A 26,980-nucleotide genomic window follows, 5' to 3' on the forward strand; every position below is an offset into this window, starting at 1 on the left:
TCATTAGGTGCCTCTGTAGATCATGCCCAATGTCGCTTTTCACCTTAGTTTATTGGTATGACACACAATCTGAGCCTGCAACCAACCATGCCACCCCTCACTGAATCCTCCTTCAGCTTCTCTCGGGCCAGCTGTATGTTTAGCTCTGTGATGATGATAGACACCTGTTTGTCCTGTACGACATCCATATCATCAAGGTGGAAAGCAGCAAGAGGTAAGAAGTGACATGAGTTCCAATCCATTTTCTTTGGTTTCAGCAAATGCTTGTGAGTTATAGCTTGCTCTTTTCCACCTAACATCCCTCTTCTCTTCCCAATTGCGTGTCCTATTTTTCAGAATTTCCCACTCCAGCATCACATGCAAAGACAGTAGCCTTATAGACATCTTACCAGCTCTCACAATTATATAAATCCTTATCAAAAGCTCTTATAACAAATGTATATATATATATATATATATATATATATATACATATGCATCTTAATTTTTCAGCTTTTGACTGAACACTGATACAGCACAAAAATTGTATTAAGGAATCCTGTTTTAAAACAGATTTTCTTATTATCTGTAGACAATGATAACTATAAGGCCATTAAATTAGCTAACACTTATTCTAATTTAAAAATAAGTGCTGGCTGATGTTTTCTGGTTATTAAGATGTATGTAGGTTAAATTCATAATAAAACAACTTAATCACATAGTTTTGTTTAGTTTATCATATATCTAATTGTCTTAGACCCAGTATATTAGGAAGACAACCCTGAAATGGAGAGAAGGAAAAAAAATACAGAAAAGAAAATATTACCAGGAAATGTTTCTTTCATAGCAGGGAGAAGGAATTATTAAAGGGCAGTCTTAAAATGTCATGACTCAATTCAAGGGGATAATTTAATTCTGCTTCTAGTTGAGTTCATAACACACTTCAGTCTTATTCCATGGTGTGATAATCAGTCTTATGCTTCAGACTTACTCTAGGATTGGCATTTAAAGAATTTATGTGATTTATTGTGTCATAACATAAGTGACAGAACATCACTACCAATATATAAGGACATTTTCCCAGCCTTAGTTTTAAGAAAGAATGGAGATTTCTCAATCATAGAAGAGAGATATACTTAGATTAAAACTTGAATGTGTTGTGAAAATTCTTTTCACTATTTTTGTGCAACGGTTGAGGTTAAGTATCTATGTTGCTAACTCTCATCTGACCACAAAACATAATGAATAATGCATTTAGATACGTGACCATTTTGCCTTTAGACTAAGAACACTGAAGAACTGTTCTAACCATAGGAAAAGTCCATGTAAGGGCCCAATTTTTCCCCTTTTATGTTCCAAATGTAGAATTTTCTGCACCACTATAAAGCAGAAATTATTCCCTTTTGCGGATTAAGCATTGAAATATGACCAGTGCTGGATTTGTGTGTAGAATCCTCAAAATACAGTCAAACGCCTGCATTTGTCATCAATGAAACCTTGATTCACAGTCTCCTCAAAATACAGTAGAAAGTTTGAAACCGGTATTCTCAAATGCATAAATAAAAGGTCTGACTTGTACACGTTGCTCAATCCACAGAAGACTCAAAGAATGACAAAGGTGAAATAATAGTCTGGAAATCAGAACATCTCTGCAGATTGATATTTATGTATTACTCTGCTACCACATAAATTGCAAGGAGCTCATTTTCATTTACTTAATAATAGAAAGCTGGAATTTTAGCATGTTTAGTGTTAGGGAGATCTGAGGCTATATGCAACAATACTATCTGTCAGTCTATTAAATACTTCTTTCAATTTCTATGATTTTATAGACTTGTCAAAACATCTTCCATGTTGATAATGACCTCACTGAAACAAAATCAGTTTAAGATAAACTCTATTTCTTGGAAAAGTCTCTCATTTTCTCAGATATGTATTATGTAAGTCACTGTAACAGGACCATTTATCTGAGGTATAGTAAGAATCAATGATGCATAAAACTTTTCCAATATCAAGTTCAGAGCAAAGCAAAAGGTGAATTAATTAATGTGAATGTTAATACAAATGAAATAGAAAGTCACAGCTGTTAATTATGCTGAGAAAACAAATCAGTTTGCCACACTTAAGGAAAATCATTTTTTAATAAAGAAATAATTCAAAAGGATATTTCATCAATATTTTCTGAGATTATAAAATCAAGATTGTGTGTGTGTGTGTATATGTGTGTATATGTGTTGTAAACTTTTCAAAAGCGATGAAAATGGAGAACCTAAGGCTCTTAAAATTTGTCATGGTTTGTATCATGGATGTCCAAGGATGCAATTGATAGTAATTATGGACAAAGAAGAAATAAGCATCTCTCTGCTAACAGCAAGGACCACTACTGCAGCTCATGAGAAGGAAAAATGGGTAAAAATTGGTTATTTTTAGAACTGATGCTCACTATATCAATCTCTATTCTATTCACAAATCTCTAACTGAAAAGAAACTGTGAATTTTCCTCTTAGAGACTTCTAATTTTTGCACTTACTCATTTGTACTTATGTTACAGGGTAAATTTTTTTCCCATTTAGAGGTGTGAAGAACTTTACTCCAAATAACAAAAATGCCATAACTCCCTAGCGTAGAACACAGATAAAGAAAGAAAGAGCAGGGGGAAATGTGCACATTTTCCATCACTCTACTTAAAAACCGTGTTTACCTAACAATGTGACAATGGGGTTTTAATCACATTAATTCATTAAAGGTAACTTAAGGATTTACTGTGTTGATAGCATGTAACATGTCTTCAAGATCTTCTTTCACATCTCTAAGACAAAGACACAGATACAAAGCTCCTAGATATCCTCTTAGCACTCTTTTAAGCATTTAGTTTTTTCCTGACAAAAATTTTCATCCTGAGCACAAGTACCTCAACTTCTGATGATAAACAGAATGGCCAGCAATATATACTAAATAAGTCTATGTGTTGCCTAAATGAATAAATTCATAATCTTGAACTTTTGCAACAAAATATCTTTATTTTCAACATGGCTGATATCTCTAGCACAGAGGTGCCTTTTCAGTCAGGATTTAAAAATTCCTGCCCTTCTGATATTCACTAAAATCTCATTTATGAGTTGTCTGCCATAAAACCCCTACCATAAGCCTATGGAAGACAGTTCACATTCAAGATAATTGTTTAAGGAATAAGCTGCCAACTATTTACTCCTTCAAACTTTTTCAGGCTTCTTCCATGTTTCCAGGTAATCAGAAAGCTGCCATAATCGCTTTGCTTCCTTGTGTAATTGTGTTAAGTTTTGCTCAGGGAGTCTACCAAAGGCTGATCATATGTGGAAGATCTTTTTCATATTTCACAGAGTTTCTATTGAGAATATAGGCCATTATGTTGTTCAAATGGATAAGCATCCTCACAACGTGTGAGGTCTCTTGAACTTCTACTCTTTCTGTTACAAATCTAACTCAAACATATACTGAGATGCTATAGCTTTCCCAACACACTTGTTTATTTGGTTGTTTGGCTGGTTTTGATGTGTGCAATCTGTTAAAATTTGTGCCCAGCTTAACCCATGCACCATATATTACTGGTTTTGCCTCAGAGTCTACATTTTTCTTGTCAATCACCACAAATTACTTTTAGATTAGATAATATGTAACAACAATAAATAGGCTCCCCACCATGGAATTAAGACCTTTCATGGTTTCAACTAATCTTATCTACTTAGCTTTGCTTCCTACTACTCATTTCATAATATTTTCTTTCCAATACCTTTAAATCTGGGAGCTATCAATACATCTTAAATAAATTCTTAAGAATGTTCTTACTCTATACTGTGATTTCAGTCATTTATTATCCATCTAAGGTTTACCAGTATTTTATATCCCAATTTTAATTACAATGATTCTCTGAATAACTGCAACACTTCATTCATTCAGTGATTGCTTGTTTTCTACATCTTTTTGAATAAGTATGTGGCATACAAAGGATAGCCTTAAGATGTTGTGGAAGGTGAGAGAGTTATAATATAGTCTATACTTTTTAGTGACTTCAATTCTACATTTAATTTTTATATAACTGATTTTTTTCCACAATGAGATTAAAGCCGTTTAGAAGCAGTCTTCACTTTTTGCATTTTTATTTCCCACAGCTCTTAGCACAAATATTCATTTTATTGTATTCCTGAAGTTTTTTTAAAAACTCAAGAAAATACAATGGCAATGTCATCTTTACTGAGTTTTTGGGTAAACAAAATCCATAAAATAAGTAGAATATAAGCCAGAGGATAGAGTTATTTCTAAGCTAAAATCATTCATTGTCTAAAATACTGGGGTACGGGGATAGCCTCTACTGAGACTATTGCTATTCAATGATCAAAAAATGGATTTTAAGAGAGACAGAGATAGATAAATCTTTAGTAAAAAATAGACAATCGACAATTTTTATTAGATGCAGTATTTTAGGGTAAAAACTCCTTGGTTTCCATGGAGAAAAATAATAATACAAATAACTGAGCCCACAGAAATACAAAGGATCTATAAAGGTCTACTATGAACGATTATACTCCTACCAACTGGACAACCTGGAAGAAATGGAAAAATTTATAGAAACATACAACATACCAAGACTGAATCAGGAAGAAATAGAAAATTTAAACAGATTAATTACTATTAAATAAATTGAGTGGCGCCTGGGTGGATCAGTGGGTTAAGCGTCCAACTCTTGATTTCGGCTTAGATCATGATCTCAGGGTTGTGAGATCAAACTGCAGTGGGCACCGTGCTGGGCATGGAGCTTGCTAAAGATTCTCTCCCTTCCTCTCCCCCTGCTCCTCCCTACCTCTATTAAAAAAAAAAAAAAAAAAAGGAGAAGAAATTGAATTAGTAATCCAAACTCTACCAATGAATAAAGCCCAGGACCAGATGGCTTCACTGCTGAATTTTACCAAACATTTAAAGAAGTATTAACACCAATTATGTTCAAACTTCCCCAAAAAAGAAGAGGGAACACTGCTAAACATATTTTACAAGGCTAGCACTGTCTGATACCAAAGCCAGATTCCTACACTCTAGAAAAAAAAAGCTATAACCCAATATCCCTGATGAATACAGTCGCAAAAAAATACAGTATTCTCAATAAATTACTAGCAAACCAAATTCAGTGGCACATTAAAAGGATCATTCACCATTAACAAGTGGGATTTATTCCTGGTTTGCAAGGATGGTTAAACATATGCAAATTAATCAATGAAATACATCACATTAATAGAATGAAAGAAAATAATTATATGATCATCTCAACAGATACAGAAAAAGCATTTGCCAAAATTCAACATCCATTCATTACAAAAACGCTTAACAAGTTAGACGTACAAGGAACATATCTCAGCATAATAAAAGCCATATATAACAAGCCTGGAGCTAACATCATATTCAATAGTGAAAGGCTGAAATTTTTTTTCTTTAACATCAGGAACAAGACAAGGTGCCCACTATCACCAATTCCTATTCAACATAGTACTGTAAGTCCTAACTAGAGCAATCAGGCAAAAAAAGAAATAAAAGGCATCAGAATTGGAAAGGAAGAAGTAAAACTGTCTTTTCAGATGACATGAATTTATATATAGAAAATCCTAAAGACAACCAAAAACTGTTAGAACTAATCCATAAATTCAGTAAAGTTGCAGGATATAAAATTAACATGCAAAAGTCAGCAGCTTTTCTGCACTAACAATAAATTTTCTGAAAGAAAAAGAAATTGATCCCATTTACAGTAACATCAAAAACAATAAAATACCTAACAAATTTAACCATGGAGGTGAAAAATCTCTATTCTGAAAACTGCAAGACATTGAAGAAAGAAATCGAGGATGACACAAATAAATGAAAAGGTATCCCATGTTCATAGATTGGAAGAATTAATATCAATACTGGGATACCTGCTGGCTCAGTCAGTTAAGCGTCTGCCTTCGGCTCAGGTCATGATTCCAGGGTCCTGGGATCAAGTCCTGCATTGGACTCCCTGCTCAGGGGGAGCCTGCTTCTCCCTCTGCCTGCTGCTCCCCCTGCTTGTGCACTTGTGCTCTCTCTCTCTCTCTCTGACAAATAAATAAATAAAATCTTAAAAAAATATATCTATATTACCCATAGCCATCTATAGACTCAATGTAATCACTATCCAGATTACAATGGCATTTTTTTACAGAAATTTAAAAAAAAATACTCTAAAAATTTATATGGAACCACAGAAGACCATGAATAGCCAAATCAAATAGCCAATTTTCTTTCCTGAGAAAGAAAAATAAAATAGGATCCTACTTCCTTATTTCAAACTATACTATAAAGCTATAGTGACTAGAACAGTAAGGTATTAGCATAAAAATAGACACATATAGACCAATGGAACAGAATCCAGAGCCCAGAAATAAACCAAAGTATATATGGCCAACTAATATTTGACAAGGGAGCCAAGAATATTCAATGGAGAGAAAAAAATCTCTTCAGTAAATGGTGCTGGAATAATTGGATATTCACATTTAAAAGAATGAAACTGGACCCAAACCTTACACCACTCACAAAAAATTACCTTAAAATGGATTAAAGATTTAAATGTAAGACCTGAAATTACGAAACTCTAGAAGAAAACAGTAATAAAACTCCTCGACATGGGTCTTGATAATGATTTTCTGGAAATCTCAGCCAAAGCACAAACAACAAAATAAAAAACAAGGGGGACCATATCAAACTTAAAAGCTTCTGCACAGCCAAAGAAACTATACACAAAGTGAAAAGACAATGTATAGAATGGGAAAAAAAATATTTGCCAACCATATAACTGATAAGGGGTAAATATCTAAAAAATAAAGAACTCCTACAATTCAATAGCAATATATATATATATATATATATCCTATATAATCCAGTTTAAAAATGGGCAAAGGACTTGAATAAACGTTTTTCCAAAAAAGATATGAATGGTCAACAGATACATGAAAAGATGCTCAAAATCACCAGTCATTTGAGAAATGCAAATTAAAACCACAATGAAATATCATCTCATGCCTGTTAGAGTGGCCATGATCAAGAAGACAAGAGATAATAAATGCTAGCATAGATGTGTAAAAAAGGGAACCCCATGTACTGATGGTGGGACTGTAATGTATGTATTTGGTACAGCAACTATGTAAAACAGCATGAAGTTTCCTCAAAAAATTAACAATAGAACTACCATTTGATACAGCAATGCTACTTCTGGGAATATATCCAAAAGAAACAAAAACTCTAACTTGAAAAGATAGCTGCACTCCCATGTTCATAGCAGCACTGTTTACCGTAACAAAGAAGATATGGAGACAACCTAAGTGGCTATCAATGGATGAATGGATAAAGAAGTCATAATATACATTATCTATCTATCTATCTATCTATCTATCTATCTATCTATCTATCTATCATCTATCTATCTTCTATCTATTATACACACACACAATGGAATAATATTCAGCCACAAAAAGAAAAACAAGGAAATTCTACCATTTCAGACAGCATGGACGGAACTTGAAAGCATAAGGCTAAGTGAAATAAGTCAGACAGAGAAAGACAAATACTGTATGATCTCACTTAAATGTGGAATCTTAAAAAACAAAACAAAACACCAAATTCATAGAAAAAGATGTGTGGTTACTTGAGGCAGGGGGTGAGGGAAGATGGAATTAAAGGAAAATGGTCTAAAGGTACAAACTTCCAACATGATTATTATAGCTAACTATACTATACTATAACTAACTATACTATATATATATATATATATATATATACATATAGATAGATAGATAGATAGATAGATAGATAGATAGATAGATAGATAGATAGTGTGGTTTTAACCTGTCTCTCTAATGACTCAGTATTGAGCATTAGTCTTTGTGTTTATCTGCCACCCATACATCTTCTTTAGTGAATTATCTTTTCATGTTTTTTGCCTACTTTTAGAAAAATTGGTTGGTTTCTTATTGTTTTGTGATTTAATATATTCTACATAGAAGTTCCTTATTTGATATATGCTTTACCAATGTTTTCTCACAGTCTATGCCTTTGATTTTTGTTACTTTTTTTAATTTTCATTTCTTTTTTTTTTAAAGATTTTATTTATTCATTTGAGACACAGATATATATATATAGAGAGAGAGAGAGCATGAGCAGTGGGAGAAGCAGAGGGAGAGGGAGAAGCAGACTCCCCGCTGAGCTAGGAGCCTGATGTGGGGCTCGATCCCAGGACCCTGGGATCATGACCTGAGCCGAAGGCAGACGCTTAACCATCTGAGCCACCCAGGAGACCCTTAATTTTCATTTCTTAACAATCTCTTTCCTATGGCAGAATTTATTAATTTTCATATGAGGATGAATAAAAAGATGAAGCACTTGAAAAATATACAAAAGAACACTGTGTGAAGCTAAGCAACAGGTTCACTTTTGGATCCTTATACATTTTAAGCAGCATATCATGAAGAAAAACAAGCCAAGTGGTTCACTGTCTTTTTTATCCCTATGTATAAAACAGCACCAGGGTACCTGGGTGGCTCAGTCGATTAAGCACCTGCCTTAGGCTCAGGTCATGATCTCAGGGTCCTGGGATCGAGCCCCGTGTCAGGTCCCTGCTCCGCGGGGAGTCTGCCTCTCCCTCTGCACGCCCCATTCTTTCATCTATATACACACTGTAGCTAACACTGCTGCATTATCCACAGGAAGTTGTTGAGAGTGTAGATCCAAAGAATTTTCATCACAAGGAGAATTTTTTTTTCTTTTCTTTTTATTTTATCTATATGAGATAATGGATGTTAACTTAACATATTGTGGTAATCGTTTCATAACATACGTTAATCAAACCATCATGCTGTACACCTTTAAACTCATAGAGACGTATTTCAATTCTTTCTCAACTAAATTGAAAAAAATAATAAAAATGGATAGGGTTTGAAAAAAGTTGGAATTCTGATGCCATAATTTAATTTAAGAGATTTCTGTGTTAATCTTTTACATCTGTAATTTTTCTTCTTGACATATGTTAATATTTGTCTTTACAAATTTCCCTTTATTGTATGTGATTCTCCATCAATTTCAAGATCTTTCTAAAGTGATTTATGCCCTCCAAATTACTATAAAGGCTTCTAAAATCTGTCTTTAAGTGTGGTCTTCATGTTATCATATTCAACACTAATTAAGTTGTTCAAAAATACTGGTTAAAAAAATACCCCAATGAAAAGCACTTAGAATGACATGGATTACAAATCTTTAAATATATCTTTTCATTTATTTGAACTCTCTTACATTTATTATGGAGAGATATGGAATAATTTTTTCCTTTGTTTGGTGGAAACAATCGGCCTAAAAGAAAAGCAAAAGAAAAGAAAAGAAAAGAAAAGGTTGCAAAAGTCAAAATAAATGACATGTATTACATTCTTTCAATCTACTGGGTCTTTCATAGGAACTAATTAGAGGCAAGGAGACTATCTTATCTTAATATCTGAAGGTAGCTTATAAAAAAGGGGGTAAGCTATTCATAATGTTTAGGAACTGAAATAGCAAAATATTTTAACTTTGAGATAACCAGAAGGGTTGTAAATTTGTAGGTTCAGGAGCCACTCAATTTAATGTCATTCATGGTTGACACAGAAGCCTTTGCTTGTTTTCTTTTTATAATATGAAATGCATGAATATTAGACAGATTCTAGTACAACAAAGTTATGTAGTACACATCTCATCATGATGAATATAATCCTTGAATGCAAAAGCTATATTAGTAACAAAATAAAATCAATATTTTTTACCAAAAGTAGTCAGTATTCAGTTGCCTTCATGAGGCCACATAAGGCAGTTGTTACAGATAAAATTAAATATATTTGTTTGCTGAAATGGAGGACATTATAATTACCAATATATCTGCCCAGACAAATCAGTTTTACTGACAGCACTGCTCTTTTCATCTAGCTCTTCAACTGATAAAGTTCTTATCACAAGTCATTAAAATATTGGCTAATAGATACAAGGAAACAGAGTTCATTTTGAAAAGAAATGTTATTCACTAAAACTGAATAAAATCTAAGTAAAAGATAGTTTGAAAAAACAAAATCAATTAAAACCCTTCCATTAAAGAAAATTTGACTCTAATTCCAATGAAAAATGTGGTTCTCTGCAAAGAAAGTCTTCTCTATCTAGGATAAAAATAGATGAACTTACAAAATACAGCAGTGTCTTGTTTAATCACAGAAGGACAATTGAGTATATTCTCTCAGAACTCTTCTTGGGTACATTTCCTGAAAAAGAAAATTTAAATAAACTTAAAGGCTGAACTTAAAAAAAATTAACTATAACAAACTAAGTTTGTGTAATGGAAAGACCACACACAATTTGTACAAACTGTAGGCCTATCTAAATAATCTTTAAACTATATAATAGGGAGTGTTCCTAATGCCATTTGTGCCAATATTCAGGTCATGCAAAAGAATTTCTATCAATTTCTATACAGTTCCAAAATATCAAGCTACTTCAGTATGTTAAGAATGAGTCAACTGAAGGTTTGTATTCTAATAAAAACAGTTCAAAACAATTTTTTTTGGTATAAGACAAAAAAAAAAGTTGTTTATGCTATTTACATACCATTGAGCAGCTAAGACACAGCAATGACTCCAAAGTCAGAGGACAAACTAAAAATCAAACTAGAAAACCTGGTCCCAGTTTGATACAGTTGTTTCATGAAGACAGAATGAAATTGACAGAATGTTTTAAACATATAAGGATGAATAAAAAGATGAAGCACTTGAAAAATATACAAAAGAACACTGTGTGAAGCTAAGCAACAAGTTCACTTTTGGATCCTTATACATTTTAAGCAGCATATCATGAAGAAATACAAGCCAAGTGGTTCATTGTCTTTTTTATCCCTATGTATAAAACAGCACCAGGGTACCTGGGTGGTTCAGTCGATTAAGCACCTGCCTTAGGCTCAGGTCATGATCTCAGGGTCCTGGGATCGAGCCCCATGTCAGGCTCCCTGCTCCGCGGGGAGTCTGCCTCTCCCTCTGCACGCCCCACCACCGCCCCATTCCTGCTGGCTCTCTCTCTCTCAAACACACATAAATAAATAAAAATCTTAAAAAAAAAAAAGCACCAACTATTCCATCCTTTATTTTAGGATTCACTCCAATAGAAGGAAAACATGACTACAATATTAAATTGCCTATGTCTGGCTTAAAAGAAGTAAGAATGCTAATTGTCCATACAGTGAGCTGGCATCAATCTCTTATAATCTCTTCTTACTCTTTTTTATGTGAAGAATGATTACAAGATGGTATTTTAACAAACTATTAGAGGATATTATTGATCATTTTTCAAAGAATATATAACATAACATTGTAGTTGTAGGTAAAATATGATATTTTCATTTCAGAATTGTATCTACTTATAGAATCAATGTACAGGGAGCTAAAGTGGAGGTTGTAATAGTTATTTGAAACAAGCTTGTCTATAGAATTAATAAACTGATTTATGAAAGTCAACTGCTGCCACTAGAAATACACTATAACCATATATGATAGAAAAATGAAATACAAACAATATACAACAAACTGAAAATCAGATAAATCAGAGAAATAATAATAACAAAAAATTTTTTCCACAAGAGAAGAATACAGTATATAGAATTACAAGAATTGCTATTATTTGTAAGTTATTACAATGCAGTTTTAAAAACAAGTCTTCAAATTTATTTCTACTTTCACTAAATATTTTTAAATAAATTGTCCATTTTCAAATACCCAAAATACATAGCATATGACCAATCAAATACCCATCAACAATTGCAGATGACTTCTTTTACAAATTAAAGAACGGTATCCTTCTTTGGCTCAGAATACTCCAACTACTGTTATCCAGCTTTAACTATGGCTACCTTGTTTTGCTTAAATTAAACTGGATACCTTGAAATTTTTCCATATTTGAGGACCTCATTTTTACAGACTATATAATGTAAATGGAATTTAGTTATTAAAATCTGAGTTCCAAATATAAAGTATTGTGAAATATCAATGGATCTATTAGCATAATGGAAACAAAAAACCTAACAAACTGCAAGTTATATTGACATTAATTGCATGAGATCACTATTGGGCATTATTGCTTCATCATTTTAGGCTCTCCAAGCTGGCCTTTCAAAAGTTTAATAAACCAGTTGTTTTTCTTCTTCATATGTACTTATCCAACATTTACTTCCTTTTATATAAATAAAGCATGAGAGTCAACAAAAAAGGAAAGGAGGGAAGGAGCAGGAGGGAGAGGAAGAAAGTTAGGAGAGAGGAAGTAAGGGAAGAAAGGAGAAAGGAAAGAACAAAGCTTACATAAAGAGACATGTGTTGGGGAAAGAAGGGAATCTGAGACTAAATTATGGTGACCAATAGTGTTCTTATATCTTTGGGCATGTAGTGAGGTAGGTGTCAAAATTATAAGTAACTGGGGAGAATCCTGAGAGAGAATTAGTGAATAAAAAACTGTATTGATAAATTTATCCCACAAATAAATTATTCAAGGAGAAGTGGGAGAATGTCATGATTTAATCAACAGATGGTACGTAATGCAATTTATCTTTGAAACCACTCTGCCATGACGACTATTGCAGATTCTTTTAGAAAGAGGGAAAATGTAAGTTAAGGGTGAAATTGTTTCACTAAATTGCTGGATGGGTTTGGTTATTCAGGTTAAGCAAAGCACTTCTAAGGGTGTCCCACTCTTCAAACATTTTTATTTTTATATTTTTATTATAAATGTTTAATCCGAAATAGTTTATTTGCATACTTATTATGCCAAGATGATATATCCATCAATCTTTATATCTATCTAGTCTATTTACTTTAATATGTATGTAATATATACATATATGTATTCATAAAATTAAAAAAATCTCTCACTGCATTAATGCAGTGGCTATATTTAATATATTTTTATAGAAGTTCACATCAACTGTATTATGTTTACGGCAACATTACTGTCAATGTACTGCAGAGTTCCCTATCTATGAAGGTGCTTCATTATGATACAAATCATTATGTAACTGTTATCAATTAATCAGTAGTAATCCAAAAGCAAACACTGACATAGGCTTAAACACGAGATTACTATATAACGATCCACTCATTATGAAACAATCAAAATATTTAGTGTGGAAATTTGGTCATTAGAAAAACTAAATGTTATGTTAAAATCTGCTGTTATTTTCCAAAGCAATCTATATATTATATCATATGATGTTATATTATGCTTTATTATTTTCCCTAAGTAGTGGAAACACAATAAAATTTACAATAAAGTTATTAGAACACAATTGTTATAATAAGCTTATTTTATTATAATAAAAAGTATTGAGACAAGAAAACAATTGAAACCTTGCACAAAAAGAAAAAGAAAAAGAAAATTATTTATAACACTGAAAAAAAAATTGTAGGTGAGGATTAAATAAAAAAAAAATGGTAGGGGAAAAAACCCTCAGAGCTATTAGTTTTAGCAGAATGTAGTATGAACTATCACTAATGGAACAGGATGTGAAATTATCTCCCACTTCTATGTCTACAATGACTAGTGACTTTCAAGAAAAACTAGCAGAAAACAAAATCCTGAAAAGTTCATCAAACTAAATGTATTCCCCTAAAATCCCAAGTTGTGGACAGATTTTTAGTATTCATCAATGAGGTATTTTTGCTAAGAATCATTATTTTATAAAAGACAGTTTGCCTTTAAAAAAGTCAGCACAGGGGCGCCTGGGTGGCTCAGTCGTTAAGCGTCTGCCTTCGGATCAGGTCATGATCCCAGGGTCCTGGGATCGAGCCCCGCATCGGGCTCCCTGTTAGCAGGAAGCCTGCTTCTCCCTCTCCCACTCCCCCTGCTTGTGTTCCCTCTCTCACTGTGTCTCTCTCTGTCAAATAAATAAATAAAATCTTTAAAAAAAAAAATAAATAAAATAAATAAAAAAAATAAATAAAAAAAAAAATAAAAAAGTCAGCACAGGTAGGAAGTTTTGGGATGTTTGCCATATTCAGATCTTTTCAAATGAAAAAAAATCACTATATGCTGTTTACTTTATGCAAAGAATCTTGTAGTTTGAATTTCTGCTGGTATAAACAATATCAATCAATACTTGAGGATGAGCAATAATCAATTACAGGGAGTAAGTAAACATGAATAAAGTAAACTGAACAGCAATCACAGCATCAGGTATTTAAAATGTAAATCTCACTTGAGATAATCAATAACTATTTTTGTTGAAGAACAGACACTAATGAAAGTAAGAGATGGCATATTTTTGAACATATAATATACATAATTTTGGTTTTGGCAAAGCAAATGTGTTCAGAAGATCATCCAAAAAAGTTTGAGAGTGATAATTGAAATTTTCTGCATTTGGCAAAGATCACAGTAAAACTTGATAATATTATGAAAGGATATTTATTCAGACTACAAACACTGGCATCAAGTAATATGACACATATTTAAGAAATGATATATAAAGTTGAATTATTAGATTTATTGCAGAAGTAATTAAGGAAATGCTAAATGTTACTCAAATTATTTTATCTACAGCTCATGATGTAATAAGCTTTGTATAATAAATTATGATTTCTGAGAAATTGATAATTTGAAATTTTCAATATTTTTATGCAAACATTTTTGAGAAATTTTTTCCAGGAGTTACAACAAAACATGATTTTTGCAGATTCCTAAAATTCAGAATCTAGAGGGAAAAACTGATGACTAAGTGGATGTCATAGCTGCCACAAAATATACAAAAAAATAATGGATTTCAGTAAAATTTTGATTTGAGGAAGTGATGCCCAAAAGAAAATTCTAAGGAATTTTAAATTTTTTGTATTTCTGTCTAGTCTGTAAGTATGAATACTTAATGATACAGCAAGATTTCTTTGACCAGCACTGATATTGTCTTATAAGGCTGAAGATCTTTACAACTTTCGCGGCTTCAATTAAATTTTGAATGTTACTGAAAATTTGTCAACCATAAACATGAAAACATTATGAATATTCAATGCATAAGTTAAGTTGATGCTTCATAACAACAAAACGCAAAGCTATCAAGCAATTCTTTTTATAAATCTCTTGATGACAATGCTAGACAATGGTGTGCATACCAAAATATCTGCTTTAAATTTATTTCCTAGCTCTGCATGCTGCACTAAGTAAAAGTAACACTTTAGAACAGGAATCTGCAAACATTTTCTGCGAGTGGCCAGATACTAAATATTTTAGGCTTTGCAAGCTGCATATAGTCTAGGTTGTACTGCATATTCTTGTGTGTGTGTGTGTATGTGTGTGTGTGTGTGTGTGTGTGTTTACAATCCTTTAACAACATTTAAAAAAAATTCTTAGTTTATGAACCATACAAAAGCAGGCCATAGTTTGCCAGTTTCTGTTTTAGAGTTTTCTGATACAGGAGCCACTAGTAACATGTAAATTTAATTTTAAGTAATTAAAATTAAAAAAAAAAGTTTTTCAGATACAGTAGTCATATTCCAATTTCTCAATAGCCACATGTAAATTTAAATTTAAGCAATTAAAATTAAATAAAGTTAAAAATTATCAAGTTCTCAATAATTCCAAAAACTCAATAGGCACATGTACCTATCGGCTACTGTACCAAACACTGCAGATAGAAAGCATTTCAAAAAAAAAAAAAAAAAAGTTCTATTGGATAGTACTGCTTTAGTAAAAATATATGCAAGAACCCAACGTGTGTGCATCAGTGTGTGGATGTGTATCTCTTATAAGCACTAGGAAAAATCAAAGCAATAATGGCTGAATCTCTTGACATTGATACCAACCTCTGCCATGTAGAAAAGACCAGAATTAAAAAGATGACTTAATTTGACTATGAATTCCATTGTTAGTCCATCTTTAATCCAAAATTAAAAGCCATATCAATATGTCAAATCAATGTCACCTTTAAATAATAGAATAATTTCTACTTTAAAAGAACATTTGATAATACTAAAATAATTTTAGATCATTGCTTATCCCATTTTAATGGGCATACATATCATCTAGGGACCTTTTTAAAAACATAGATTCTGATGTAGTAGTTTTGAATTGGGCTATAAATTGTGCATTCCTATCAAGTTCCTAAGTGATACTGAAACTGCAGGCCCAAGGACATAGTTTCAGAATAATGTATGCAATTTAGTGGGTTATGATAAATATAAGTGGAAACTATTTTATACTTTAATATTGACCTAAACTACTAATAATATGTATTCATGAGCAATAATGGTATCAGTAACTAAGAAACCTTAAGAAATTCTTTAAAGTCTAGCATGACATTCATTGAAGTATTGTAAAATATTTGCAGTAGTAATTTACCAAATACTTTTAAATGTTTTCCCAGAATATCCTATATCCTTTGTCAAATGTAAATGTAACTTTTCAAAATTAAAATTATTAGAAAGTATTTTTTCTGCAAAAAGATTATCAAATATACCAAACTTTAAAGTAGAAAATTCAATATGGGAGCATATAAATATTGAAACTGTCTAAATAATTGAATTGTGAATTTCTGATTTCCATGATAAAATTTCAGTTGTCTCAATCTGAATCTCTTTATGTGTCCTCCAAAAAATAGAGTTCAATAAGGTTATAAAACAAAATCACCCATATCTTACAGCATAATTAAGAGATAGTTATAAAACTTTCAATAACAAGTAAGTGAATATTTGGAATCAATATTGACAGTTCACAACCATTCCTAAGCAGAGGCAGATTCAGAGTACAGAACTGGGGTGAGTAGAGTCCCAGTGGTGACAGAACACAGAAAACATCAATTAGAGTACATAATCGTAGGTACAGAAAAAGATGATTTAAGCAAAGAGATAAATAGAAGCAAACAATCCATAATACATATAATTAGGGTCACTAAAGAAGAAAAATAAAACAATGAGATAGAAGTAATATTTTAAAATATAATTCAAGAAAGTATTTCAAAAAGAAATGTTATCTTTATGTACTGGAAGTGTCAATCTGTACTTGAAAAAATAGTTAACTACAAGACATATGCTAATAAGTATTCTAAAAGAATTATTAAATTTTGAGATATAAAAATAAATCCTCTGGATATACAGCAAAGAAGTGTTTCACAGAGAAACAAAAGAAGATTTGGTTGACCATAGAATTCTTGATAGAAATATGCAAAATAAGGAAACATTGGAGAAACTATCAATGAAGTAACGAAAGGTGTGAGATGATTTTATATACAACTACATTATGTTTAAGCATCAAGGTTTAGGAAAACAATATTAAGCTTTCAAGTACTCAGGGGATGCTATGCTCATGAACCCTTCCTTGGACAGAGCTCTAGCTAATCAAGAGATGATTAGGGAAATTTTGACAAATCAAGTAGTGATGAACACTGTATATATTTATTTGTGAACCAAAGAGGAAAAGATAGGTTGGGATGTTTGTGGAAGAACAGTAAGCAAAGGTTATGAACTTAGATAAAGTAGAAATAATTCAACTATGAAATGAGAAGACAAGCAGGAGAGAAAAAGACTAGAATGACTGGCACATAGAAAGTATGTAAAAAAATGGATATTACTTAACACTAAAGCTAACAAACCAAATAACAGAAAGATAAGTAAGGGAAGTAGTGAGAGAATTGTAACAAGTATTAGGACAAATATAATTGCTAGAACAAAGATGCAAATCTTGCTAAATTAAAAAAACACACAAATACAAAATAGTATACAGAAAACCTAATGAATGAAACAGTAATATAAAATGTAATACACACAATAAGTTGATTTTGTATGACAGAGCTGAAAACAAATATATTAGTGACTTCAATAAATGTAAAGGTTCTTAATTCACCTTTAATTTTTTTTAAAGCAAAATTCTATTCTGAATATAAGATCCACAGATAAACAAAATGGATTCAAAAAAGCAAAATATAAAAGGATATGCAAAGGTATTTTAATCAATGCAAATTAAATGAAATGCCAGTCAAATGTAGTAATTTTCAATTCTAATATAAGGCAGTAAAATTCAGACCCAAAAACACTAAAACAGGCAACAAAACAAAAAGCACACAGAATAGATATGCTATAGTGCTAATGGTCAGAAATAACAATGAAGATATAAGAGTTATAAATACCTGAATGAACTAACGCCACAACCACCTTCAAAATAAACAAACTCAAGCAGATTGAGGGAGAGATTGGTAGAAAAACACTAATAATAAAAGACACTCAGACAAAAACACAAGTGGGAAAATAAATACATAAAGATATATATAACCTTAAAAAGCTAATTAATAAGAGTTTTATACACACCAAAAATAGAAGGCACACACATCTTCATATTAATACAAACTGGTCAATTAAAAAACCTTAGCAAGTCTCACAGTAGAAATAATACAAACAATATTTCCTAGTCACAATGCAATAAAACTAAAAAATAATAACACAAATTGTTAAAATCTGGCACTCAAAACTTTTAAAAACTTATTTACTCAATTCCAGACTTGAAGGGATAATTTGTGCCAAAATTAAAATATTTTTAAAAATAATGATAGTGACATCTTAGGATGTCAAATTTATGGTATATAATAAAAACATTAATCAAAGAAAATTCATATCTTTAAATACATAGGTCAATACAAATAAAAATGTTTAAATGAGTCAAATTTGAAATTCAACAACTTGGAAAACAGTAAACCAAAAGGAAGGAAAAAAATAAAAATAATGCAAACACTAAGGTTAAATATTTTATAAAGAAGTAATAATAAATTATCCTTTGAGAAAAAAATGAAAACATCAAAACCATGAGCTAAACTAAAGAATAGGAGATAGAAATCATAGGAACACCAACCAATAAATAAGAACAACGTAATAACCTTTGAAACTGATGATGTTTAAAAATCCTAAGATATTTTGCACAAGTATATGCAAATAGATTGGACAACCTAGCTGAAATGCATAATTTCATAAGAAAATATATTTTACAGAAATTGACAGCAGTGGAGAAAAACGCTTCCACTTCCAAAGAAGGAATAAAATTAGAAAACAAATACCACACACAAAAGAACCAGGCCCAGAGATTTTCACAGATGAAATCAATCAAATCTTCAAAGACCAATTAATTCTAATGCTATTAAATTGTCCCTGAGAATACACAAAAGGATATTTCCAATTATTTTTTTATGAAGTGAACATAATACCAATGCTTGATAAAATTGTACTACATAAGAAAACTACAAATCAATCTATAGGTCTATTCATAAAAAATAATTTAAGTCATCCAAGTAAAATATTAGCAAACAGAATCTAATTGCACATTAAAAAACTAAATGCATTATTACAAAGTGAGATTTATTCCAGAAATGCAAGGATGGTTCAGTATTAGGAAATGCATTAAACAATTCATCATATAAATAGATTTATGGAGGAAAACATTATGATCATCTTAAGTGGTGAAAATATTTTTGTCATTCAACATTCATTTTTTAAAGGTTTATTTATTTATTATTTGAGGGGGGGGGGCAGAGGAAGAGGGAGAGAAAGTCTCAAGCAGACTCCGTGCTGAGTGTGGAGCCTGACATGGGGCTCCATCTCATGACCTAAGAATATGACCTGAGCTGAAACCAAGTCAGATGCTCAAAAGACTGTGCCACCCAGGCACCCCATTCTTTTTTTTTTAATTGAAATTCTAGTTAGTTAACATGTACTGTAATACTGGTTTTATAAGAAGAATTTAGTGATTCACCACTTACATATAACACCCAGTGCTCATCACAACAAAGTGCCCTCCTTAATACCCATCACCCATTTAGCCCACCCCCTGCCCACCTCTTCTCCAGCAACCCTCAGTTTGTTCTCTATACTTAAGAGTGTCTTATGGTTTGCCTCCCTCTCTTTTTTCCCTTCCCCAATGTTCATCTGTTTTGCTTCTTAAATTCCACATATGAGTGAAATCATGGTATTTGTTTCCCTGACTGACTTATCTTGCCTAGTATAATATACACTAGCTCCATCAACGTCATTACAAATGATAAGATTTCATTCATTTTGATGGCTGAGTAATATTCCAGTGTGTGTGTATATGTGTGTGTGTGTGTGTGTGTGTGTGTACACCACCTCTTCTTTATCCATTCATCAGTCGAATGGACATTTGGGCTCTTTCTATAATTTGTCTATTGTTGATAATGCTGCTGTAAACATCGGGGTGCATGTGCCCCTTTCAAATCAGTATTTTTGTATCCTTCAGGCAAATACCTAGTAGTGCAATTGCTGGGTCATAGGGTAGTGCTATTTTAAACATTTTGAATGTTGAAAGTTTCTGTTTTCCAGAGCGGCTGCACCCATTTGCATTCCCACCAACAGTGTAGGGGGGTTCCCCTTTCTCCACATCCTTGCCAACATCTGTTGTTTCCTGTCTTGTTAATTTTAGCCATTTTGACAGATGTGAGGTGGTATCTCATCATGCTTTTGATTTGTATTTCCATGATGATGACTGATGTTGAGCATCTTTTCATGTGTCTGTTGACCATCTATACATCTCCTTTGGAGAAATGTCTATTTATGTCTTCTGCCCATTTCTTAACTGGATTGTTTTCTGGGTATTGAGTTGCTAAGTTCTTTATAGATTTTGGCTGCCCTTTAGTTTTGTTAATTGTTTCCTTCACTGTGCAGAAGATTTTGATGAAGTCCCAATAGTTCATTTTTGCTTTTGTTTCTTTTGCCTCTGGAGACAGGTCTAATAAAAAATTGCTATGGCCAATGTCAAAGAGGTTGCTGCCTGTATTCTCCTCTAGGATTTTGATGGTTTCCTGCCTCACATTTAGGTTTTTCATCCAATTTGAATTTATTTTTGTGTATGGTGTAAGAAAATGGTCCAGTTTCATTCTTTTGCATGTAGCTGTCCAGTTTTCCCAACACCATATGTTGAAAAGACTCTTTTTTCCATTGGATATCCTTTCCCTGCTTTGTTGAAGATTAGTTGACCATACAGTTCTGGGTCCATTTCTCGGTTTTCTACTCTGTATATCTGTTTTTGTGCCAGTACCATACTGTCCAGCTTTGTAATATAGCTTGAAGTCCAGAATTGTGATGTCTCCTGGTTGCTTTTCTTTTTCAAGACTGCTTCGGCTATTCAGGGTCTTTTGTGGTTCCATACAAATTTTTGAATTGTTTGTTCTAACTCTGTGAAAAATGCTGGTGGTATTTTGATAGGGATTACATTAAACATGTAGATTACTTTGGGTAGGATAGGTATTTTAACATATTTGTTCTTCCAATCCATGGGATGTTTTTTCATTTTTTTGTGTCATCTTCCATTTCTTTCATAAGTGTTCTATAGTTTTCAGAGTACAGATCTTTTACCTCTTTGGTTAGGTTTATTCCTAAGTATCTCATGCTTTTTGGTGCAATTGTAAATGGAATCAATTCCTTGATTTCTCTTTCTGCTCCTTCATTATTGGTGTATAGAAATGTAACAGATTTCTGTATGTTGATTCTGTATCCTGCAACTTTGCTGAATTTGTGTATCAGTTCTAGCAATTTTTTGGTAGAGTCTTTTGGGTTTTCTACATAGAGTATCATGTTATCTGCAAAGAGTGAAAGTTTGACTTCTTCCTTGCTGATTTGGATGCCTTTTATTTCTTTTTGTTGTCTGATTGTTGAGGCTAGGACTTCCAGTACATGTTAAATAACTATGGTGAGAGTGTACATTCCTGTCTTATTCCTGACCGTAAAGGAAAAGTTCTCAGCTTTCCCCCATTGAGGATTATATTAGCTGTGAGTCTTTCATATATGGCCTTTATGATGGCCATGTTCCCTCTATCCCTATTTTGTTGAGGGTGTCTATCAAGAATGGTGCTGTACTTTATCAAATGCTTTTTCTGCTTCTACTGAGAGGATCATATGGTTCTTATCCTTTCTTTTATTAATGTGGTGTATCACTCAACATTCATTCTTAATAAGGCCATTATCAATAGCAATTGATAAATACATACTTAACATGATAAAATTACCTACCACCCCAAAGTCACTGTAATTCCATTTCTGCATTACAGGCTCAGAATGACAGTCAAGCTCATGAGACACAATACACTTTAACCAAGACCAGCTTTAAGGTAAGAGAAGATACAGATTGATAAAAGTGTCAGTTACACGATGAATAATATACAAGAATCTAATGTAAAACGCTATGACTATAGCTGATAAAACTGCATTGTATAATCATAAATTGCTGAGATTAGAACTTAAATGTTCTCACCAAATAAAACAAACAGCAACAAGAAAAACCCAAAGAGGTAAATATGTAGGTGATAGATGTGTTAATTAACTCCATGGAAGGAATTCACAATGTATATGTATATCAAATCATCCTGTAATACATTTTAAATATCTTACAATTTTACTTGTCTCAATAAAGCTGGAGGACAAAAAGCATAGACTAGAAATAGAAAACAGAACACACACATCAAGAGTCTTGTAAATCCCAGGCACAATATCTGATATCAACAATCACTCCTGGAATACTCATGTTTCTGAGAAATGGGGCTAGGTAGGTATGGATGGGTTAAAGAGGTATGAACCATCTCAGCTCAGGGAAGCCAGTGGCTTTGGTGGCCCTTCAGTTTTTATACTTTAATCTCAATCTCTTATGCTGCTACTTATCGTTAATTTGTATTTATAGAAAGAAAATTCCAATTACCTGGTATAGAGTTCTCACTTCAAAAAATAATAACCTTAAAAGAAATTCTCAATTATGTTGGATCTGGTATACACCTACATATTTCCTGAGTTTATGAGTTAATGTTATAAGAAGTTTGAGTAAGGTTGCTTCTCAGCCAGTAGGGTCAAAGGATTAATTTTAATTCTGTTCTTGACTCTTTCATTCAAGGCAACATTTTAATGGGGGAATTATTAAACTTTCTCCCTAAAGTTAAGACCCAAGAAAATGATGCTTACTACAAATTGAATTAGTAACAAAAGCAATCAGATAAGAGAAAACAATTAGAAACATAAGCATTGAAAAGAAAGAGGCAGATCAATATCTATTTGCAGGTAATGAAAACCCAAGGGCTGAAACAATGCTAAATCCAACAATGCAAAAACAAAAAATTTAGTAGGACAGGAAAACATAAAATTGACATTCAAAATTAATACCTTTCATATATATTTCCAGATATGATGCAAGGGAATATCTCAAATAAAAAAAGAAACAAAATCAAATGATTAGGAATAAATTTATCAGGAAAAGAATGCAATCTAGATGAAGAAAACTTCAAATTACTTATGAAATACGCAATACAAGCATAAAGCAATAATTTTTATCCAAGTTAATATATACATTTTTAAGTATCCCCCAAGAATGCTGAGAACTTTTTTGGTTTTCTGATGAAGCTGCAGCAAGTTCTTCATCCAGAATATCTAGCTCAGATAATTAATGAAGGTGGCTACTTTAAACAACAGCTTTTCATTGTAGGCAAACATCTGTATACTGGAAGAAGATGCCTAGGGCCAGCTAGGACTTTCATAGCTAGAAAGGAGAGGTCAGTGCTTGATTTCAAAGCTTCAAAGGATGATCTAACTCTCTTGTTAGGTGCTAATGCAGCTGGTGACTTTAAGCAGCAGCTAATGCTCATTTACCATTCTGGAAATCTTGGAGCCCTTAAGAATTATGGGAAATCTACTCTGCCTGTGCTCTATAAATGGAACCACAAACCACAAAGCCTGAATTACAGCACATTTGTTTACAACATGGTTTACTGAATGTTTTAATCCCACTGTTGAAACTTACTGCTAAAAAAAAGAAAAGATTACTTTTAAAATATTACTGTTCATTGACAATGTCCCAGGTTACCCAAGGGCGCTGATGGGAAGGACAACAAGATTAATGTTGTTTTCATGCCTGCTAACACTATATCTATTCTTCAGCCCATGGATCAAGGAATAATTTTAACCTTCAAGTCTTCTTATTTAAGAAATACATTTTGTAAGGCTATAGCTGCCACAGATAGCTTAGATGGATCTGAGCAAAGTAAATTGAAAACCTTCTGGAAATGATTCACCATTCTAGATGCCATTAAAAACATATGTGATTCATGGGAAAAGGCCAAAATATCAACATAAATAGAAGTTTGACATAAGTTGATTTTGACCCTCATGGATGGCTTTGAGGGGTTCAGTGGAGGAAGTAACTACAGATAGGGTGGAAATTGTAAGAGAACTAGAATTAGAAGTGAAGTCTGAAGATGGTACTGAGTTGCTGGAATCTCATGATAAAACTGAAAAGAATGAGGATTTGATTCTTATGGATGAGCAAAGAAAGTGGATTCTTGGAATGGAATCTACTGCTGGTGAAGATGCTGTGAAGACTGTGGAAATGACAACAAAGGATTTAGAATATTATAGAAGCTTAGTTGATAAAGAAGTGGTAAGGCTTAAAAAGATCGATTACAATTCTGAAAGAAGTTCTACTGTGAGTAAAATGCTATCAAACAACATTACACACTACAGAGAAATCATTTGTGAAAGGAAGAGTCAGTGGATGTGGCAAACTTCATTGTTGTCTTAGTTTTTTAAATTGCCGCAGTCACCCCAACCTTCAGCAACCACCACCCTGATCATATGGCAGCCATCAACATCGAGGCAAGACCTTCCACCAGCAAAGAGATTATAACTCACTGAAAGCGCAGGAGATAGTGAGCATTTTTTAACAATAAAGTACTTTTTAATTAGGATACGTACATTTTTTAGACATAATGCTATTGGACACTTAATAGACTATAGTATAATATAAACAACTTTTATATGCACCGGGAAACCAAAAAATTCATTTGACTCGCTTAATTGAGATATTTGTTTTGTGGTGGTGGTCCAGAACCAAACGTGCAGTTATCTCCAAGCTGTGCCTGTATACAAATGACCTTTAAACACATGAAGTGATGCTCATATACTCATAATAAAAAAATACAACTTAAAAATATCCAAAGGTACTATTTCTCATCTATCAGGTTGGGAAAAAAAAAAAACAAAAACAAAAACCCTGAGAACACACTTTGACAGAGCTGTAAGGAAACAATGTATGCACGCAAATATATTGCTGGTAAGAACTCAGAATGGTAAAATCTCTACAGTACCCTACAAAATTGTGCATGGATTTACCCATTGACCCAACAATCCCACTGTACACTAAAGATACTCTTCTGCAAACATGAAATAACATACACAATGTCCTGTGATCCACTTCCCCTCATGGACCTCTCCCTCTACTGGGCTCCAAAACCCAGCGTAGGATTCCTCTCCTCATGTAGACACTCTGTTCACCATAATCAGAGTCCAATATCTTGTACTAGGCCAGCAGCACCCCCCACCAGGTAGGCTCTCTCTTTACCCTTCTTGAACTCCCAACACCCTGCTCTATTGTCTCACAGCTCAACTCCCACTCTGTATAAATGCCTACCTTGTTTGGTTCCACCTACTAGCTTTTGAACTGGATTGTTTAGAATGTGAAGGAAAGTGAAGTACGGGGAAGATAAAGAGGGCAGGGCTTTAGATTTTTAAATACTTCTAGTAACTAAAAAGTTCTAAGGCCCCTAGGAGAAAAAGTTGGCACAGAGAAGCCTAAAATGTTATTTTAGCAAAATATTAGCCCATCTAGAATGTGAATTTTTTGTGTTCTACAATAGAATAGTAGTGATTAAGATGAGGGAAGAAGAGCTCTTGTCACAATGAATGTAATTTGTCATTTAAAAATACAAATTCAACAGAGCCTGGGAGGTTCAGTTGGTTGAGCATCTGACTCTTGATCTCAGCTCAGGTCTTGATCTCAGAGTCATGGGTTCAAACTCTGCATTGGGCTCCAGCTGGGCACAGAGCCAGATAAATAAATAAATAAAGTTTAAAATAAATAAAAATACAAATTCATAATTGTAAATAATTATAAATCTAACTCATTTTAAAACTTGGTAAAGCAGTTTTATAATAGTTTGATAACGCTTTTTAAAAACATATAGTTCAAAAAGCATACAGTTCAAAATATATTAATAAAAAAATTAATGTATTTTAGCAGTATAAATTTGTACTTTCCTATTTTGTATGGTTGTAGGTAAGCAAAAATAGAAATCTATTTGAGACTTTCCTTCTAATTTTGTAGCTGAAATAAATTATCTGAGAATAAATTATCCAAAGGGATGGCAAAATCTCAGAGAGGTGGTCACTGCACTTACTTAACTTTTCTTTGAATTAGTTGATTATCTGATTTTATGAGGCACATAATGATTTTTTTCATTATGTCATTTTTATTATATATAAATGTTGGCTCAATGTAGATTTTTTCCCATGAATGTTAAAGGTTTTTTTTTTTTTTAAGAAAGTCCTGTTCTAAATAAATTTCTAGTTTTAACATTTTTCTAAAATCATCACATGTATTTTAGAAAGTAAATGCTATGTTACCAAATTTTGATCAAGTGTAGTTGTGATGTAGAATCCAGAGTTTTGTAAAAGCATTTATAGCAAATTAGAATAATGTTTTGAATAAGATTCATTAGAATGCAAAAATCATGCATTAATTTTATAAACATTATCATTTTAAATTTAAGCACCAATGATAACTGGAAGAAAAAATAGAATAAGATATTTTTAAAATAAACATATTTTTAAGCACATATGAATTTTAGTTTCTTTATAACGGTTCATCACAATAGAATGTTAAAGCATTTTTCAAATTAATTATGCTTTGAAAACAGTTATTAAAATATGGATGTATATTCAAAGGTACAAAAGCAATTTTAAATTCAAATACCGGATGTTATGGAGTGTTTTGGCTTCATAAGAAAGGCAGATTATGCAGGAAGCAGTTTATTATTCTTTTCTCACTCAAGATTTCAAATACCAACAATGATTTCATTTATAATTTCACTTTATTTCATTGTTTTAGGTAAATGTGCTTAAAGCTA

General features: G+C 32.4%; 1 protein-coding gene and 1 pseudogene across 15 annotated transcripts in view; both read right to left on the bottom strand.

Annotated features, from left to right (window-relative positions):
- Nucleotides 1-299, bottom strand: part of LOC118548264 (large ribosomal subunit protein uL10-like) — a 61,164-nt pseudogene extending 60,865 nt beyond the window's left edge.
- The window catches only part of MARCHF1 (membrane associated ring-CH-type finger 1), an 861,947-nt gene that overhangs the window by 570,763 nt on the left and 264,204 nt on the right, over nucleotides 1-26,980 (bottom strand). For 14 of the 15 annotated variants that reach the window (XM_078069392.1, XM_078069405.1, XM_078069393.1 and 11 more), the window contains one exon: nucleotides 10,210-10,286. The exons of the other annotated variant lie outside the window; for it this stretch is intronic. The gene's annotated coding sequence lies outside the window, so the exon portion shown is untranslated. The remainder of the gene's footprint in view (nucleotides 1-10,209; nucleotides 10,287-26,980) is intronic. 15 annotated transcript variants of the gene reach the window in all.

This window comes from Halichoerus grypus, chromosome 3 (genome assembly GCF_964656455.1).
Source record: "Halichoerus grypus chromosome 3, mHalGry1.hap1.1, whole genome shotgun sequence".
In the NCBI taxonomy this organism is placed as follows: domain Eukaryota; kingdom Metazoa; phylum Chordata; class Mammalia; order Carnivora; family Phocidae; genus Halichoerus; species Halichoerus grypus.